The sequence below is a fragment of the Juglans microcarpa x Juglans regia genome, chromosome 4D, assembly GCF_004785595.1.
Source record: "Juglans microcarpa x Juglans regia isolate MS1-56 chromosome 4D, Jm3101_v1.0, whole genome shotgun sequence".
NCBI lineage: Eukaryota > Viridiplantae > Streptophyta > Magnoliopsida > Fagales > Juglandaceae > Juglans > Juglans microcarpa x Juglans regia.
The window spans coordinates 19,804,344-19,822,878 of record NC_054600.1 but is presented as its reverse complement, the minus strand read 5'-3'; positions in this window follow the sequence as shown (position 1 = coordinate 19,822,878).

Genomic DNA, 18,535 nt, shown 5'->3' with positions numbered 1-18,535 from the left:
AGTGACACCTAAGCTTTCCACCACAACCTTTCTGTATATCCACTACATCTAATTATCAACTATTGGCAAACACATGTAATTCGAAAAGCGCCATCTCTCTCTCTCTCCCCCTCTCTCTATGTCTCCTTTGTCAGTTCTTCTTCCCTTCGTTTCTTACTTTTCTTTTTTCAATTTTTTAGTCTTCAGTCTACTCTCTCTCCCATATCCTTCCAAGCAACATCTCCTCGCAGCCTTGCTGGCTTGTATATATCCTCACAACAACACTTTCCCACCCACTCACTACAGAGAAAGCAAAGGAGACTTGTAATTTTTGGTTTTTCAGTAGACTCCCTCGATCGTGGTTGTTGGCAATCCTAGTGCACATTTGAGACCAATTGTGATTCGGGAGGTTTGGACGGCTACCTTGGACTTTGATAATGGTTAGAAAAATTTTCCAAGTCCAATTTAGAAAATTTGATGTTGGTTCTTGAAAGGCTTTTATACAACCAAATCAGATTTGAATGCCTTTAATGAAGCATTGATTTCTTTGGTTCTCCGGTAATGGTCATTTTCATGCCTTTTCTATCTCTCTTTCTCAACTCTTCTGTCTCAACTCTTCTGTCTCTCTCTCTACGACTATAGGATTGCATTGGGTCCTTTTCTCTCTGAAAATGATTTTTCCTCCATCTATGACCTTTTGCAGAAGACTCTTGAACCAGTTGTCAAAGGGGTTAAAGTTAATGGAAGACATTTGGATAAAGAATGGAGGAGGGTTTAGCAAAAGGTTGAGAAATGGACGAAGTACTGAGTGAGAAGAGAGTTTTTCCTAAAAGCTGAAAGCCTGAAAGACCACTGAAAGCCTCAATCCGTGTGGGTGCTTAGAATTGTTTTTGTTTAGTGAAGCCTATTTATCTTATTGTGTTTTTCTTTACGTGACAACCACTGAATAGAGGGCTGCTCTTGGGCATTTATTAGCTCGACCGTTGCAAAGTGGACCTCAAAGTGAAATAGTGCGTAGCGGCAAAATTTGAAGGAATAATAGCGTGTGTTCTGGGTTCCAAATGAACAACACGAAAACTTGTCCGGGACAGAGTTTTCTGATAATTCAGCTTCAAGAATGAGCTCCTTTTTCTTCAATGAACAGAAGGAAAGTCAAGCAATAGCTCAAACATGAGTAGCTATGCCGGGTAATAGATGAACAACATGGTACACTACAAGAAATAGGCCCTTTCCCAGCGATTTTATTTCTGCTGCAAAAAAAATCGCCACAATAAGATATTTTTTGCAGCGATTTCGAATTCATCGCACGTTTTAAAATCGAATCTTCATAAAAACACGGGGCGGTCCCAACTTAATTATTTGCAGCGATTTAATGGATTTTAGCGGCGAAAAAAATCGACAGGAATATAAAATCACAAGTTGCAACGACATGAAATCGACGAGAAAGGTCTGGGCGCCAAAACTAATTTATTTCCCCTTTTCCCTCCCCTCCTAAGCCTTACCCATTTCTAAAATCATCTCTGTTCTTCCCCAGTACTTCCACGTTCTTCCCCAATTTGGCTACCTGCAATTAAATCCACCCACTTCATACACACGACTTCATCTCCATTTTCGAATACGCCTCAAAGCTTCTGCTTTGACCTCCACTTCATTTTCCTTCCCCATAGAAGCTAGGGTCATCGTTTCCTTTTTGCCGGTCCAAATCCGTGCCTTCATCTAGAAATCTCGGAGTGACTTCTTCTGGGATTTTCAAGTATCAGAGGGCGAGCATATTCCACCAAAACTCTTGGAGTGAATTCCTTTCGTGAACACAAGTATCGCTTGAACTAATTTCTCTATCTCTCCACCTTCATATGTAGACTGGTTGCTTTACAACAATCGGTACTGTTTTCTTGTAGAATAATTTCCATCTGTTTGAGTCAGAAAGCTTGATGCTTTTTGCACGAAAATGCCACATTTATATCTGCATTTTGTGTAGGTGTTGATGTGGGTATTAGATGTTAGTAATTTTTGAGTGATATTTTTAATTTGCACACCATAGATTGATGGTTTTTTGCATGACATCCCTAATTTTTCAATCATCTTGGGGAAATACAGTCATCACCTTCAACAAATAAAACGAAAATGAGCATACTTCCCACCCAGTTTAGAAATTATTGTAAAAAATAGATATTTTGCCAAGTAGGTTAACTTGTAATTAGTTTATAAATTATAGAAAACTGAAGTTTCTAAACCTAATTGTTTTTGGGTGTACCTGTTCTGATAACACAGTTTTGGATATTAATGTTTTGTGTTTCAGTAACCAAGAATTCCAACGGTAACCAAGGTGTACAAGTTGGGCATGAAACCACAGTATGGAAGGCTCAAATTTTCTGCCCACCATGCTGGTTGCCCCAAACCACCTTTTTTTGCTTCATGTGATGGCTGCAGTGGTTGGCTTGAGCCTTGAATGTGTGGTGCAACCAAGGAACAAAAACCAAGAACATGCTTTAAATAGCACATCTTAAACACAGGTCGTGATTTTATCTCAAACAATTACTTGGAATAGAGAAGAAATATTCTTCCTCAAGTAGTAAGATTTTAAATCCCACCTTTCGCAGGAATTGAGGTGCCTTAGGAACTAAGAATCTCAACATTGACTTAATGAAAACCAACTTTCAAATTTTCTTCAAAAGTTTTACATTCAGAGTCCAATTATTAAACAATGAACAAACCCACAAAATTTATGATCCGTGATCACATAACCCAAGTATTAAAGGATTTCTAGCAAGACTATCCTATCAACCCATACTTCATTTTTACCATATGAGAGAACAAGGCAAGGACTATGATACAAAATTCCAAGGGAGGACGTCAATGGATATCATCCAGACAAAAAGTTCAATTCAAACTAAGCCACAGCCTTGTAAGTTCCAAATAAAGCATACATCGTCAGCTTCAAAACTTATTTGAAGCAACTGACTATGCAGTATTGCTATTTCTCCTTCAAGTTTCTCTTTCTGGCGTGCCTCATCTTCCAGCATCTTACGAAGCTTTATGATCTCTGAGTTCCCTGATGCCTATCATACCAAAAGTAGCATTCTACATAAGATTAAGATACCAAAGATTAGGGAAACGGGGAGAGAGGATGACGACCATAGACAAAGCTGAGAAAATAATTGTTTAGAGATACATAAAACATACCTCTGACCTTTTCGATTGAGCTAGTTGACTTTTAAGACTATTAACTTCCTCCTCAATAGCCTTCCTAAGAAGACTTTCTTTTTGAAGTAGTTTTTTCAGCTCAGAAACTTCCTCAACAGCAGAGATCTTGGAATGCTGAACCAATTTGAAAATGGAGGAATATCTTAAGAGAAGGTTTCACATGTGCACCATTTATAGGGAAAAAGGGACCAAAAGGATCAAACCATTTGCATTTGTGAATTACAGAATTTAACACTCACAATTTGGAAGACCCCACAGCAATGGACAAGTAAGGCTAATTCAAACCATTAAAGAGCATTCTGAATCTGATAATTAGGACAAAAATTTCAAACCTTTCATACTAATGATTTTACTCTCCTACTCTACTAAATAATTTTTAGTTCTTACTACTGCAATGGATGATATGGCCAAGAATCGCATATTTAGAGCCCCACCCCCTCCGCCCTAAAAAAAAAAAAAATCTTGTCACAAAACACACTCCAGCATAGGCTACAATTAAATGAACATTTTCAAGACTGCTCATATTCTAGGACCATACTAAGTATGCCCCTTTTGCCTTCAACAAGTGCCTCCCCTCAACCATCCCATCCTTCTAACATAAACCTTCATAAGCCTCTTCATACACAGCAAGTTTCCATCAATTTAGTTATGAGGCTTTTGCTTGACTTGATTAACATTTAAAATGCAGAAAGCAAACATCTTCAAGATATGTAAGAGCCATATAATGCGTAATCTCTGCATGAAGTTCAAATAAAGCTTTAGTTTCAGCTATTCTTCAAAATTTCCAACTCAAGTTGAACCCTAAAAGCAATTTTTCATTAAGGGAAATGAAACTTGGGGCAAATTGCAGCTGGTGAAAAGGTCACAAAGGATAATGAAGATAAAATACTATCGATCAAAGAAAAGATAAGGAAGACATATATCCTGGTGTGAAGGGGAAGAGACAAAAATTGTAAGACGTGTTATATACGCCATTTTTGGCTTCTAAGATGATTATATCTAGCATATAACTAATAACACCATAAACTAAACAAGACAATGAAAATAGCATTAGTAAAAATACCATGCATGTACCTACAGTTTGTTCAATGATAAATGACAAGATATTGAGTTTAAAATAAGATTGCCTCTGTGTTAGATGTCAAAGCAGAGCAATCATCCTCACTTCCAACTGGAACTTTTTCAAAGCCATGTTTTTGCTGATTCTTCACCAATTGCTCTTCAAGTTTCTTTATTGATTCCATATAGTCTCTCTGATATTTTACCCTTAATGTTGTTCAAAAAGAGAAGGCATGCATGGATTTCAATATGCAATTGGAAAAACATGATAGTTGCTAAATGAAGTTCAAGTGGCAATTAAACTAACAGATAGCACAAAGTTCCACTTACAACTATTCCCATTAAGAGATTTAATGGACTTGTCAAAAGATGACAAGGAAGAGAGAAGTCATGCAGCTCAGTAGAATAGACACAAAACTTAAAATGCATTTGTGTATATATGCTATTAATGTTTCTAATACCAACAAAGTATATAATGCATGCTAAATTGAAAGCAGTTACTTACAATTTCTTGATCAACATTAAATGTAGTTGAGATTTGTTAAAAGTTATTTTATTTTGGGAACTTTTAGATTGAACTAAGTATTGATTGATGTTTAGGCCTTGTTATTTTTGTTCGATTCTGAGCCGAGCTCAAGCTTATAACTAGCTAGCATACTTTGTGCATTAGTATACTTTCATTTTCTTTCAAATTGCTATTTTTTTTAAATGAAACTACACTACATAAATCATTCAATACAATACTACATCAAATTTAATGAAAGGGAGGAACTCAACCCAATTGTCGCTTCCATCCATATATCTTTCATGTAGAAAACTCAATGGCCTTTATTGGACAACAAACATGCAATTTGAATCAATTTCAATTATTCATTTAGAATGCTTGAAATGAGTAGTTTTAAAGTTTGGCTTAGTGCTAAGTATGGAAAGAAGTTAAATGGTTTGATGTTGTGCTTTGTAGTTGATTTTCTCTAAGTGAAGAGGATGTAAGGAAAGTGCTTTGTAGTTGATTTTTCCTAGTTCGTTTATGCAGTTAAGATTGTGATTAAAATCATTACTCGTATATTTTTTTTTGCTTTTATTTTTTTTTTATTGATTTTGTTTGTGTTATATTCTGGTATTGAGATTTAATCTGAAAATTACTTGAATTGTTGGGTGCAGATTGTAGGACGGATGTCGAGTGCTTTTGATTGAAAAGCACTTGACTAAGCCCAACGGGTTTGTTGGTGAGCCATTTCACCCAGGGGTGAGCTAAAACTCTTTTAGTTGGGGATTGAAGGTAACGAATACCCATACACAGCTGCAAATCCTTTTTTCCATTTCATGAATTCTCAAAACATAGATGAATGTTTTGTTGTTAGTGTTATTCACTACAAGGGAAATCATATTTACCGGCGATTCACTTTCACTGGCAAAACCAACAAAATCGGTGCTTCTCACCTATCCCAGCAATTTATAAATCGCTGGAGGTTTGCCGATATTAAAGCCCCACTTTTGATCTACTCCAACGGAAGCCAAAAATTGCCGACAAAGATTTTCTTTCCCAGCGATTTTCTTTCGCCGCAAATAGTACATTTTATCGCCGCAATTATAGGATACGATTCAGTTGTTAATCGTTGGGAAAGATTAATTCTAGCGATTAAATACTGTCGCTAAAAGAGGAAAAATTGCTGAAAATATATTTTCCCAACGATTTTTTGAAATCGCTGCAATTGACTAAACGACTTTGAAATAACAATTGCGGCAATAAGAGTGCGCCGATATAGATCAATACCAGCGATTTAAATAGAGACATTGAGTTATTGGTTTTGTGAACTCAATTGCAGCGATCTAAAAATCGCTGAGAATTCATCAATTGCGGCGAATTATAGTCGTCCCGAAAAATAGAATAATCGCCGCTAATGCTGAGATCTATTCCAACGGCTTAGTTAAATTGCTGGAAAATCTTTTGCAGTTCGCCGCAAATACCGATAAAAAGTATTTGCTGCGATATATGATCGCCGGAAAGAAGTTTAGTGTACAAAAAACTATTTCCGGCGAATTTTAATCGCCGGAAAAGATATTTCACAAAATAAAAAAAAAATCACAAAATTAATCCTGATGAACTATACCCAAGCTCTACTTCATATTAGAGACCCTTATATATAATATATGTATATATAACTATAAGATATAAGTAACATATGAACTAAACCCTGAAGCTAGATAAATAGTATGGATTATTTATAAGGAGCCTCTTGTAAAGCAAATACATGAATTTATTCTCGAAGGAAAAAATGATTTGATGTAGTGCAGAAATAAACCTATATGGCACGTACAGGAGCAAAAACTAAGTGAAACTAGCCCAACAATAAAGGCACAATCATCAACTTGGCATGAAAGAAAAATCTAAGGAAATACAGAACATAATGCACAAAATCTCACAATATAAATCTCAAACTATTTAGGCAGCACATTCTGCTACAATGAATCATACACAATATAAAATCATATATCCTTCATTTGTTTATTTGACTTCCACAACATGGGAATGGGATTTTCTTCAAGATGGACTTCATCAAGTTTTATGAAACTCACTACTTTAAACACAAGCCATTTAGAAGTCATACTCAAACTAATTTGCAAAAATTGCAGAGGTAGATGAATCTGCCACAATTTTTCTATATGAGTTCAGAATTGGTTTAATGAAGCATATATAGAACGACAAGTTCTTCACCAATTGTATCACTCTTGATGAGATAATAGCTGTACAATAGGTAATAAAAGTATACTTAATGGGTAATATATCCATACATATGGAGTGCAAGGTGATAGTGAAGATATAAGCTGAAGGAGAAGCATAAATGGCATTTGACAGCTTGCTGTAAAATAAAGGCCATTGAGTTTTCTACATAACAGATATATGAAGATCGTGGGTTAAGAATGTAGAAATGATAGGAATTGACTTAGAAATGGAAGAGAACAAGGAAGTATAAAAAATCTGAAAATTTCACTATTAAAATGGCATTTGACAGCTTGTTAGTAACTTGTTGGAACCAAATTAAATGAAGAGCTAAAGCTCACAAGATGGCTGGTTTTTGTCCCTTGTTTTCAATCTTTGGATACAAACAAATAACTTTGGTTGACAATAAGATGCAAATAAAAAAATGGAGATGAAATGGACTGGTTGAAGAAGCAAAACAGAGTGCATAGCCGAATTTTCTGCACTACCATGGACAGCTAGCAACTTTGGTAAATTCATGCTCTTAAACATCCCTCGTTTAACCACAATCTCAACTACATAACCCAAGCATACTAGATTTGAAGAAAACCTGAGAATTCACATCATTTTTGTGTGAAAGCATAGCATAAACAGCAAGAGTAGCTCTGGACAAACCAGAAAATTCTAATCGAACCTACTAGTTTGAATAAAATCCTCGTTGCTTACATAGGCTATTATCTTGAAGAAAAGTGTTAAAAATAATACATTCTCATCTCCACTAGTTTAACACATAGTCATAAAGGGTTAAACATAGTCAAAACATGATTCAAACTCAATATTTAAAATAGAAGATCTTCTTACTATTAAAAAGAGTAGATCATGTTCATGCTGGCATAAACCACATTCTATTTTTAATACTTTAAATCCTGTTTATGCAAGTAATAAAATAGTACAACTTCATCCACCCACCTACACAAAGGAACAAGAAAACCTCATTGCCAAGAAATACACAATTTTCTCATCCATAAAACAAAACCATTCGATGATACCCTACACACCCTATATCAAACTAAAGCGTACTATCTACATACTTGGAATTTTATAGAAGGAAAATTCCAAGTAGCCATACATCTTTCTTCCAAAGTTTCAAGAGTACTCAAATATAAACAATGGTGATGAGTACTCCACATACAAAAAGTACAAATGCATAAATATAAAATTATAAAATTCCAAACTTTCATTATGACAATGATATGATCAGGTTTGTTAATGTAAAATTATGAAATAAATTTCAAGCATAAATCTATGTTTTTGGACTAATTATTGTGAAATCATCCTAGGGTAATACATAAACTTTTAGGCATGTTGGTTAAATAATTTCTTTGGTGAAGGAACTTATAAGAATGGATACAACGAAATTAAATAACATTTGGATGACAAATTATGTGAGGTTCACATTGATTCTACTCCTTAGTCTGACATTAAGTGAATACAGGATAAAGTAAAGGGAAAAGAGCAAAAAAATGAAATAAAATAAAACAGGATAAAGTGAGAAAGAGGTACCATTAAAGTCAGTACCTACTTAAGAACATTTTAAAAACAACAAAAGTAAGGATGTTTCCATTTTCCGGCAAAAGCAAGCACTTTTAGCCTGTGAGCTGCCAAACACAAGCTAGTAATTTAAGTTAAAGTCTAATGTACAGGCAACCAATTAACTAACTAACTAACTAACTAAGTACTATATATTAAAAACATGCAAGCACTAAAAGCAGTTCATAGGAGCTTGTCCCAGATGCAGGGTATGCCATTTAGTTCAACAGCAAACAACTTGCTGGTATGCTAGCTTAATCCACAACCAACTTCACATGCTTACATTTGGAATCAAGTCTGAGCTTTGGAACTACTTAGTTTAAGCCTTAAAATCAAATTGATACCTGAACTCTAACATTACCGGACATTAACCAACATAGAGATTCACAACTGTATGTGTTTACAAAGTGTCTTACACAAAAAATAAAAGCATGTAAATCTCTTAAACAAAAAATCAAAGCATTTTAAAAGTGATATTGAATCTCAAATAAACAAAAAATAATTTGAATTGGTTGCATAGAAAATATTCTCAAGGAAAAAGAATCAGTTTCTATAGTAACTTATTCACGGGATCCCAAGATAGGTATCCCTCAAATGTTTCAATCTTCAAATTGAACAAAGACCTCAGTAAAAGCTGCCAAAAAAAAAAAAAAAAAACAACAACAACAAAAAAAAAAATATGATGGGTACAAGGAGAAAACAACGCATCCCTAAACGAGAACCCACAACTTTTCCAGAGATATTACATACTAAAATCTATGGGAAGAAAAAACAGAAGAAAAGAAGAATCGAAACTCACAAGGGAGTGGCAGATCAGTAGCAAACCGCGTGGGGGCCGTGGATTGCGAACAGAGCAAGGGAGAGAAGGAGGGCCTCGGGCTACTGGGCTAGGCGTGGAGGAGAAGGGGGCTCCAACGGAGGACTGGCGATGGCGTTGAGGTGTGAGTGGTGGCGAACGATGCCCCTAGCAGCGACGACATAGAGAAATCCAAGAGAGAGAGAGAAGTCGAGGCCAGATTTGGGGGAAAGGATATTCCAGCCGTGGGGGCTAGGGGAGAAGGAGGGGTGGCCATCGAGGTGAGGTGGTGGTGGCGTGGTGGGGTCGCTGGCGACGGGCTGTGCGGGGCGAAGTGGGTTGAGGGAGAAGAGGGATTGGGGAGGCAGAGCGGGAGAGGGAAAGAAATGAGGGGAAAATGTAACGCAGGTGGTTTAAATTTAATTTCACTTTTCCGGCGATTTGGATTTGCCACTAATAACATTTAATTTACTAGATATGCTCTTGCGGCGAAAATACGGCGAATATTTTCGCCGCAAATAGTATATGTTGCTCAATTTGCGACGATATTAAAATCATTGCAAAAAGTAAAAGTAATTTCTTCTCCATCAACTCAAAAAATGGAGATGGAAAGCAAGCGGCGACTTAAAAATCGTCGGAACTAATGTTTATTAGTGGTATTTTTGTTGCTACGATATTAAAATCGTTGGGAAAGGCCTAAACTTTCTAAAAGGCTATTTCTAGCATTTTTTATTCACCGCAAAATTAGCTATTATGGCAATTCTCCCATTCACCGCAATTAAAATACTGCTACAGTTTCTATTATTTGCGGCGACACAAAATCGCCGCAAAAAGGTCAAATAGTTGCCGCAAATGAGTAAACAGTAATTGCAACATTAGATTTTCGGATACATTGCTTTGGATTTCAGTGGCGATAAGAAAATCGTCGCAAATAAGGGTTACTTGCAGCGATTTTTTTTGCAGCGATAATAAAATCACTGGAAAATGCGTTATTTCTTGTAGTGATTATATATGCTAGACCTTCTTAGTTTAGAAAGAAATATGGATTATTATTAGATAATCACTCTAAGTCAAGTGTATTCTACTTACCAAATTCTCTTGGAGTTGGTTTTTTGTTTTGGGTGATGTTGTTCGTTTGTATATCTATATATATCATGTGTATATATATACATACATACACACACACACACATATGGATATATATATATATGAGAGTGAAGGTGGTGGACATGTAGTTGGCCATCGACGGTTAATACTATCACAATCCAACATTATTTTTCAAGTATTGATAAATACATATATATCAATACACATCAATATTTTGTATAAAGGATGACTGCATGGTCATATCGAGTATTCTCCATTTACTTGACATGTGATGAATTATCTTAATTCAGCATCTCGATCTGAGTTATCATTTGTTAGTGTTAAATTATGTATTACTAATTACACTATAGGGGTTTTTATTTATTTATGATAAATTACTATATGAACAACTAGGGACTACGTAGCTAGCGTCATCATCGAACTTGACTCATGTTAATTCAGATGAAAACTTATCCGGTACCAATTTTTGGAGAATATGGAGTCACATAATGTCATAAACAAGACGATATTTAGATTTGTATATTTTCAATTGCTCGATAATCTTCGTCGGGTACATTTATGTTAAGTCAACCAATTCTCCTTGAACCCCATTGTAACTAGAAACCTTCTAAGATACCTATCTAGCCACATTCATAAATGCTCTTCAAGTTAAACATTTATTCTCCTATCCTAACATTTGGCCTATGGTGAGTTTTTTATCGAACTTATATAATTACGGTCTCTGCTTATCTAACTTTCTTACCCAACATATCTTTGTTTAGATGGACAAAAGTTGGATGAATGAGCCCGATAGGCTTTTATCACCTGCATACGTCGAAGGCGTTAAATATTTCCTCACACAAACACAAAACCATGCAAGTGGAAGGGATCCCATTCGGTGTCCATGTCGTGCATGCCTTAACAATCTGTGGTTGCCTATATTGGAGGTGGAAACCCATTGTTTATTAAAGGGATCAACCCAGATTACTCCCAGTGGATATTTCATGGGGAGGAGGAGACAATATTGTACGTTAGTGATAATGATATTGATGACGATATTATCCAAGAAGACGATTACATAGATGACATGCAACATATGTTGGATGACATCCAGGCAGGCACCTTTTCATGGGATGCCGACAAGAAGTTAGATATGAATGGTAAGTTCCTCTCTCTCTTTTTTTAATTCTTTTCTTTCTTCATAAACGAATACAGAGATGTTGATAGTACAAGAAATTTCAACTGAACGTTTGAGATGAATTCCTTTTTTTTTATTCCCTTTTTATTTTTTGGTTTCCTAGCAGTTAATAACCATTGCTAATCTTTGTTTGAGCTTTGATTTTTATTTCCCCTTTTCTATTTTCTTTCATTTGTATTTGTTTCCAGAAAATTTTTGGCCAACCAATCAATGGGGGTAATGTGCAGGCGGAGGAACGAGAGGGACAATGAGACACCCACAATCGGCGACAATGGAGAGTGCAAAAATGGGAAGACGTGGGGAAAAAATGGATTTGAGAGTCGTCATCATCTTACCTTTTTTTTTCTTTCTTTTTTAATAAAACAAGTAGCTACGTCAGGTAGTGCACAAGTTCATGCACAAAAATTACTGTACCTAGCATAACTGTTCATATAATATACTAAATCTATTTCATAATAAGAGTAATTTTACAATTTAACGTACCATATCAGGTTACTCAGTTTGTAAGTTCACTTTTGTAAAATTTCATTGTGGTAAAGCATCACTATAAGAAAAATGAACATTTATGAAAGATTATTTGTGACGAAAATGACTATTTATGATGAAAATAGACTCATTTTAGTAATAAATAGTTATTTTCGTAAGAAATAACTAGTCACAAATAAGAAGTTTTCTTGTAATGTATGTTTCATCTTAATATTATATTTAGGGGTTGAATTTTTATTTTATTAAATGCTATATAAACTTTTAACGTTAGATATTATTTGTTGAGTATCTAAAAGAAATTTCTTAAATTATTCTTCTCTTAAAATGGATAGACTTAATTTAAAGAGAGAAGAAAAGAGAAAAAAGATATTAATAAAATGGAAAAATTAAATATGAATTCATGAAACACATAAGCACACCTCCACCAATTTATACTCATCTCCAAAAAATCAACTTTGACAATCATCATCTGTCAAAGTATCTACAGTTTTGATAAAATGCAAAATGCACCATGCAAAATCATGCGTGCTTGCGTTGTATTTATAAACCATTTCCGTACAATATGATAACTATAGATTTTACATAGATACCATTAGGACTCTAATCGTTACTGAACTTCATCTGGTGTTGGACTAAGATTCCATTGCTATTGGACTTTTATCCTTCAGTGCAATCTTTATCTTTATCTTTTCCCGGAGGGAGACGTGGACTTGGGTTTAAACTCTGTTCTTGTAGATCAAGAGATTGTAGAGATAGACTGAGTTGGACTCTTGTGATGTTAATGAACACGGTTCAATATCATCAAACTGCAAATAAATTGCAGTGTAGTCAAGGTGCTTTGTGTACTTTTTTTCATGAATAATTACTGTTACCACTAAACTATTGAAGTTGTCACGTAGTCCCGACTTTGAAAGATATGTTAATATTAGCATCTTTTGTATGCTTTGATCTTTATAATCCTACAACTAGATCTTAATAATATGAAACTGCAATCAATATTCCAAATTCGGTGAAATTTAAGTAGCTTGGAGATCATATCATTAAATAATGAGAGTTTGAGAGAGATAAAGTGTACTTATCCTTTAAAAAAATAAACTTAAGCATATATGAAATGCAAAAATATTTAGATCCCCTTCAGTTTATACACAAACTCTAAAATTTATAGTCAAAAAAATACTGGCATATATAGTGGATCTCTCTGTAGCAGGGGAAGGTATGAAGCCTTACTCCCCTTTCACTAGGGTTGGACGGTGGGGTACCGCTCCCCGCCACACCGTGTCCACCGCCCCCGCCCCAACCCCCTCCTGGGCTACGCAGTCAACCCCGCTCGCCCCATGTGGGGGCAGGGGCCCTTGCCCGCAGGGAAAACAAGGGTTGGGCCTAGGCCTACCCCCTCAGCATCAAGAACACCGGGTTGGGTTTAAGCCCAACCCAATTATATATATTTATATATTTATATATGTATATATAAAACAATTTCGTATTAAAATGAAGCTATGTTTTTAACAAATTTTTTTAAAAGCAACCGCACAACTTTATTAGGGATTTATTGTGTATTTTACTATTTTGTTGTGGATTTGTATTTTTTTTGTGGATTTGTGTTTTTTTTTGTTTTTTTTGCATTATTCAGTCGTGGGCGGCGATGGATGAAGAGGCAGATAGACTAGGGGTCCACCCCGCCCTCGATGTGTGGTGGTGGACTTCGTAGGAAGCAGGGTGCAGGAAGGGGCCAACCTCGCCCCCTAGGGGCAGGTAGCACTGCTAGCTTTCAACGTCTAACTTTGCCCACATTCACTTTACGAGTACATGGATGCATTAAAAGATCCATCTAATGGTGGAGAAACAAAAAACCAATAGCCCACAAACACAAAATACTCGCAAATAAAATGGAATTAAAATTGTAGGGTAAGCACCATAACAAATGAATCAAAACTAAAGGGTACCAAATCAATGGAGAAAAAAAGATAGAACATGCGGTGACACTATGATCGATGAAGGAAGATTGTAAAACATTGGTATGTGATGGTGAACCAAAGATCTAAGAGTCGTTTGGATACTTAGTATCTCTGTATATCTGTGAATAATAGTGAAATAGATTAAGTTAAAATGTTTTATTGGGTTTTGAGAAAGAAAAATGATATTTGCAATCGTGCAGTGCGTAAGCACCGCACAACGTAATCTCTTTAAAAAAGTGAGTAAATATAGGACCTGCATGAGAAAAACTAATTTTTTTTAATAGCAGATTCCACTCTTTTTCAAAATGATTATGTGGTGCTTGCACACTCCATGACTGTATGTAGCATTACTCTTTGAGAAATGAGAGGGAGAAAGTTGAATAAAAATATGAAAAATGATGCATCCACTGAGGATACATCCCGACAAAAGCTACCGATTCCCTTTTCTTACTTAATTGTTAAGGAATTTTTTTTAAATGAGTTTGTAAAGTTTTTATTTTTTTAAATGTTTAAAGGGGTTTAAAAAATGCTTAAAAAAACTTAAAATAAAAAGTACATTTTGCACTTCTCGGTAAAATCCTCGGGGCCACTATCGGTGTCCGTAGCATGACTCTAAAAATATTATAAAGTTAAAAAAAAAATTTGAATATAATTTGTTTAATATAATTTTTTTTTAAATTTTGAAAAAGTAATATTATTTTTTGTATTTTGTTTGGGAGTTTGAAAAAATTGTAATAATTAGGTAATGATTAGATAAAAAAAGTTGAAAATTTGATATTGAAAAGTGTTTTATATTTGAGTGATCAATATTTAGGAAGGAAATATATGTGAATACTTGAGAACAATTATGTTGCCAAAAGGCCCTAAGAGAACAAGTGAGAGAGAGCGCATAAGAAAGAAATAATAGATGAGTTGTTAAGGTGTGTTTTGTAGCTGCCACCCACAACTGTAATCCGGCACCTACGAGAGGGGAGGGGATACATGGCTGGAGCCGGGAGTCTTCGATGCCAAAGTCAGTGTCGCAAAGAACTTAAGGCCAGGGATGAGGATTGGAACCAAGTGTCTAACCTTCTTATTGTTGCCGACTTTCTCCTCTTATAGTCGCTCCTTTGTGTGGTTTCTTGGTGGTTGGTTTCCTCTGCCTTGGCTGTCATGACGTTGCATTTAATGCAGCCATTCTTGTCAGTTGTAGGGGCTTGACCTTAGGATCGGTCACTCTTAGTCGCACTTAATGCAGTCGATTTTGCAAGGGACAGGATCCCGGCCAGTCCACTTCCCATTAATGCTTGATGACTAGCGGACCCATTGATTCCTTCTCTCTTCCTTAGATCTCTGGGCTCATTCAAGCCTTTCCCCATTAAGGATCGTGGGCCTTGGTTGAGGCGAGCTTAGGATCCAGTTATTCCACAAATTCCAGTCACATGGGCGTGGCTAGAATTTAATTTTCCAGCAATACATCCCCCTTTCCCTTTAAACTCACAACATGCCACACATCTCCCTTCCTTGGGAACCTGCACAACTATCGCATCCCCATGTACCATCACACCTCCCATTTGGGGTCTCCTGAACAGTCGCGTCGTTCTTATTTATTTTTCCATTCCCGCTCCTATGTGTTCTCTGTCACCATTCCCACTTTTGCTCTTCAAGTCCTCAAGTTCTCTTGTTGTCTTCGTATTTTGATTCCCAATATTTCCCTAATTTTGCTTGCAATGGCTTCCATGGGCTCCTCTTGTAACGGTTCCTCGGCCTACGATGGCCACGTGTGCTCAATAGTTATTGACCTTATTACCTCAACAGGCTTTGGGGCACGTATGGGATTCCGGAGTTAGTGGCCTTCGATGTTCCTACTTCAAGCATTGGGGCTGTCAATTCTAAAGGCAACGTTGAGAGGTCGGCTTTGTACTCCGGCATGTTCACGCATGGGGTTAGGCTTCCCTTTCCCTATTTGATTCGCGATGTTCTGGATTTCTTGGGTGTAGCTCTGACCTAGGTTCACCCTAATGCATGGACGATCTTGACATTGTGTTGCATGGCATGGTGCAAGGTACTGGAATCTGTCGGGGAGGAGTATCCCAACTTGACCGTGCGGGAGTTCTTGTCACCCATGTGGTTTGGGCACTAGGGGGCAACATCTACAGCTTTAGATCTCACTCCAAATTTCGGCTCGACCAGCCATTCCAATGCAAAGTAGTGGCAGAACAAGTTCTTCTTCATGGTGGCCGAAGGATGGGAGTTCCCTATTCGATCTTACTGGGGGAGCGTTCCTATTGATAAACAGATAGCGTTGATCGCGAGCTAGCTCGCATCCAATTGGTGTACTCCTAGGTTCGGGAGCACAAGAAGGGGCTCGAGAGTGACGCACTCTTGACTGAGGATAACATTTTCCAATTCCTTGTCGCCCCTGACCGATCCCATGTGGCAAGTCGTGACTTGCCAAGATAGATCCTGGCGTTAGGGAGGGGTAAGTGACCATCGGAGGGTCCATTGGGCGAAGGGCGAGTGTAAAGCCCAGACCGTGGCACAAACCTAAACAACTCCATCTGAAGACCCCAAAACGACATTGTTTCAAGTAGGACCTATATCTTCTTCTTCTTCTTCTTCTTCTTCTTCTTCTTCTTTCCAGTTTTCTGTTCTTCATCCCTAACAGTTTCTCCCTCTCTCCCTCTCTTCAATTTCTACAATTCTAAAATCTCCTCCTTCCTGTATCCCATTTTCCCACTATTTCATAGTTCTTTTCATTTTTCTCATATCTAGCTCTCTCTTAACAACCACTCCCTCTCAAGTTCTCTCCCATTCTCCTGCGATTTTTGTGTTGTTGGTGCTGCAATTATGGTGAATTTTCAAATTGGTGTTGCCGAGATTTCTCATTCTCTTCTCTCTCTCGCTCTTTTGCTCTCTCTCTAAGATGCCCATCTCTTCCTCTCTTTTCATCTTCTCTGTTTTTCCCTCTTATCTCCATTGTGTGGGGTCACAGTAGCACGTTTGCTGAATAATCCATCTCTGTGTGCTCCCAACCACTATACATCACCCCCTCATGTAGGTAAACCCCATTCGCACTTTGTTTCTCTCAATTTGATTTTCCTCTTTATTTGATCTCAATATCGCACATATAAATTCCTTTTACAAATGTCTCACACAATAGTCCCTGCAAATCTTCCCCTCTCCATCATGTATCACTGTTATTTGAAGATCACTGGAAATCCCTCACCAACACTGGTAAACCCTCCCAAACCTTGATCCAGGTATTATAGCGTATTTTTACTTTTAAAAATACATACTAATGTTGTGTAAATTTTCCATCAAACCATCATTTTTTTAATTCCCTTTCCAGAGTAGATTTTGGCCATTTAAGTTTAGCCGTGAATTTATTGAGTCATCCGAGTCGACCTACTCCGCAACACACACTTAGGTAAATTTCTCTCATGTTTACTCATATTTATTTAATTATTTCATCGTGTGACACCTTCAAACATGGAATTTAACAATGTTGTTGTTGTTGTTGGTTTATAGGACAATGAATTCGTATTTGGGCAGTGTTGCTCCACTCTTTTATTTCATCGGATATCACACGACACTAGGTATAGTACTTCGATCTAAATTGCCCAGTCATTTAGTTACATGTGCAAGATGAGTAAAACATGATTGTTGGATTTTTGCTTGTGAGATAAATGTGGTTGGTTGAATTATTTGGCCGTGCATTTTTTCTTCTTGGATTGTTGTTGGGGGTACTCTTGGTCAAAAGAAGGTATGGAGGAATGTGTGATGCTGGTTGTGAGATTAGGGTCGGCTGACGGAGTTATTTTAAGGTTGAATATGTTGGTTTTATGGCTGTTTGGGGGATGAAGTATATCAGCTGGTTGTGTGGAACGTATTATGAGTTGTGGGGAGGTTCGGGATTGACGTATGGGCTGTTTTTTAGGTCTAAATGTTGATTGTTAGATTAACAATGGTGGTTACGAGTTGAGTTGGATATGTAGTTGGTTACGGTGGTTGATGTGGGGTTTGTATGGAATGTTGCATGTGGGCTTATTGTTTTGGATTGGTCATGATGTTGGAGTAATGGATTGGACTTGTAAATGAATTAAACTGCTTATAGATTGGTTGGATTCTTTTCATAGGATGGTGGAAATGTTTAGTTAACTACGTAAATACGTTGGATTAGTTATTAACGTGTGCACAAATATTATATTATAGGTTATTGTGACATGACTAGAGTACAGTTCCAAAACGTATGGAATACATTGCAAGAGTCAGGTAAGTAGGGTTCCTACTCTCGATTTGTATAAAAAGGAAATAGAACTGGGGTTGGTTTATAAAATGTGCATGTTATGTTTTAAAAGAAAATGTGAAAACAATCTTAGTTATGTGTCTGCATTGACTTATGAAATCTGTATGGAAGAGTAAATACTTGTTGACATGAATAGTTTAGACATAAGTAATATTTGGTATGTTTTTGAAATGTGCAAAAGAACGAATATGAA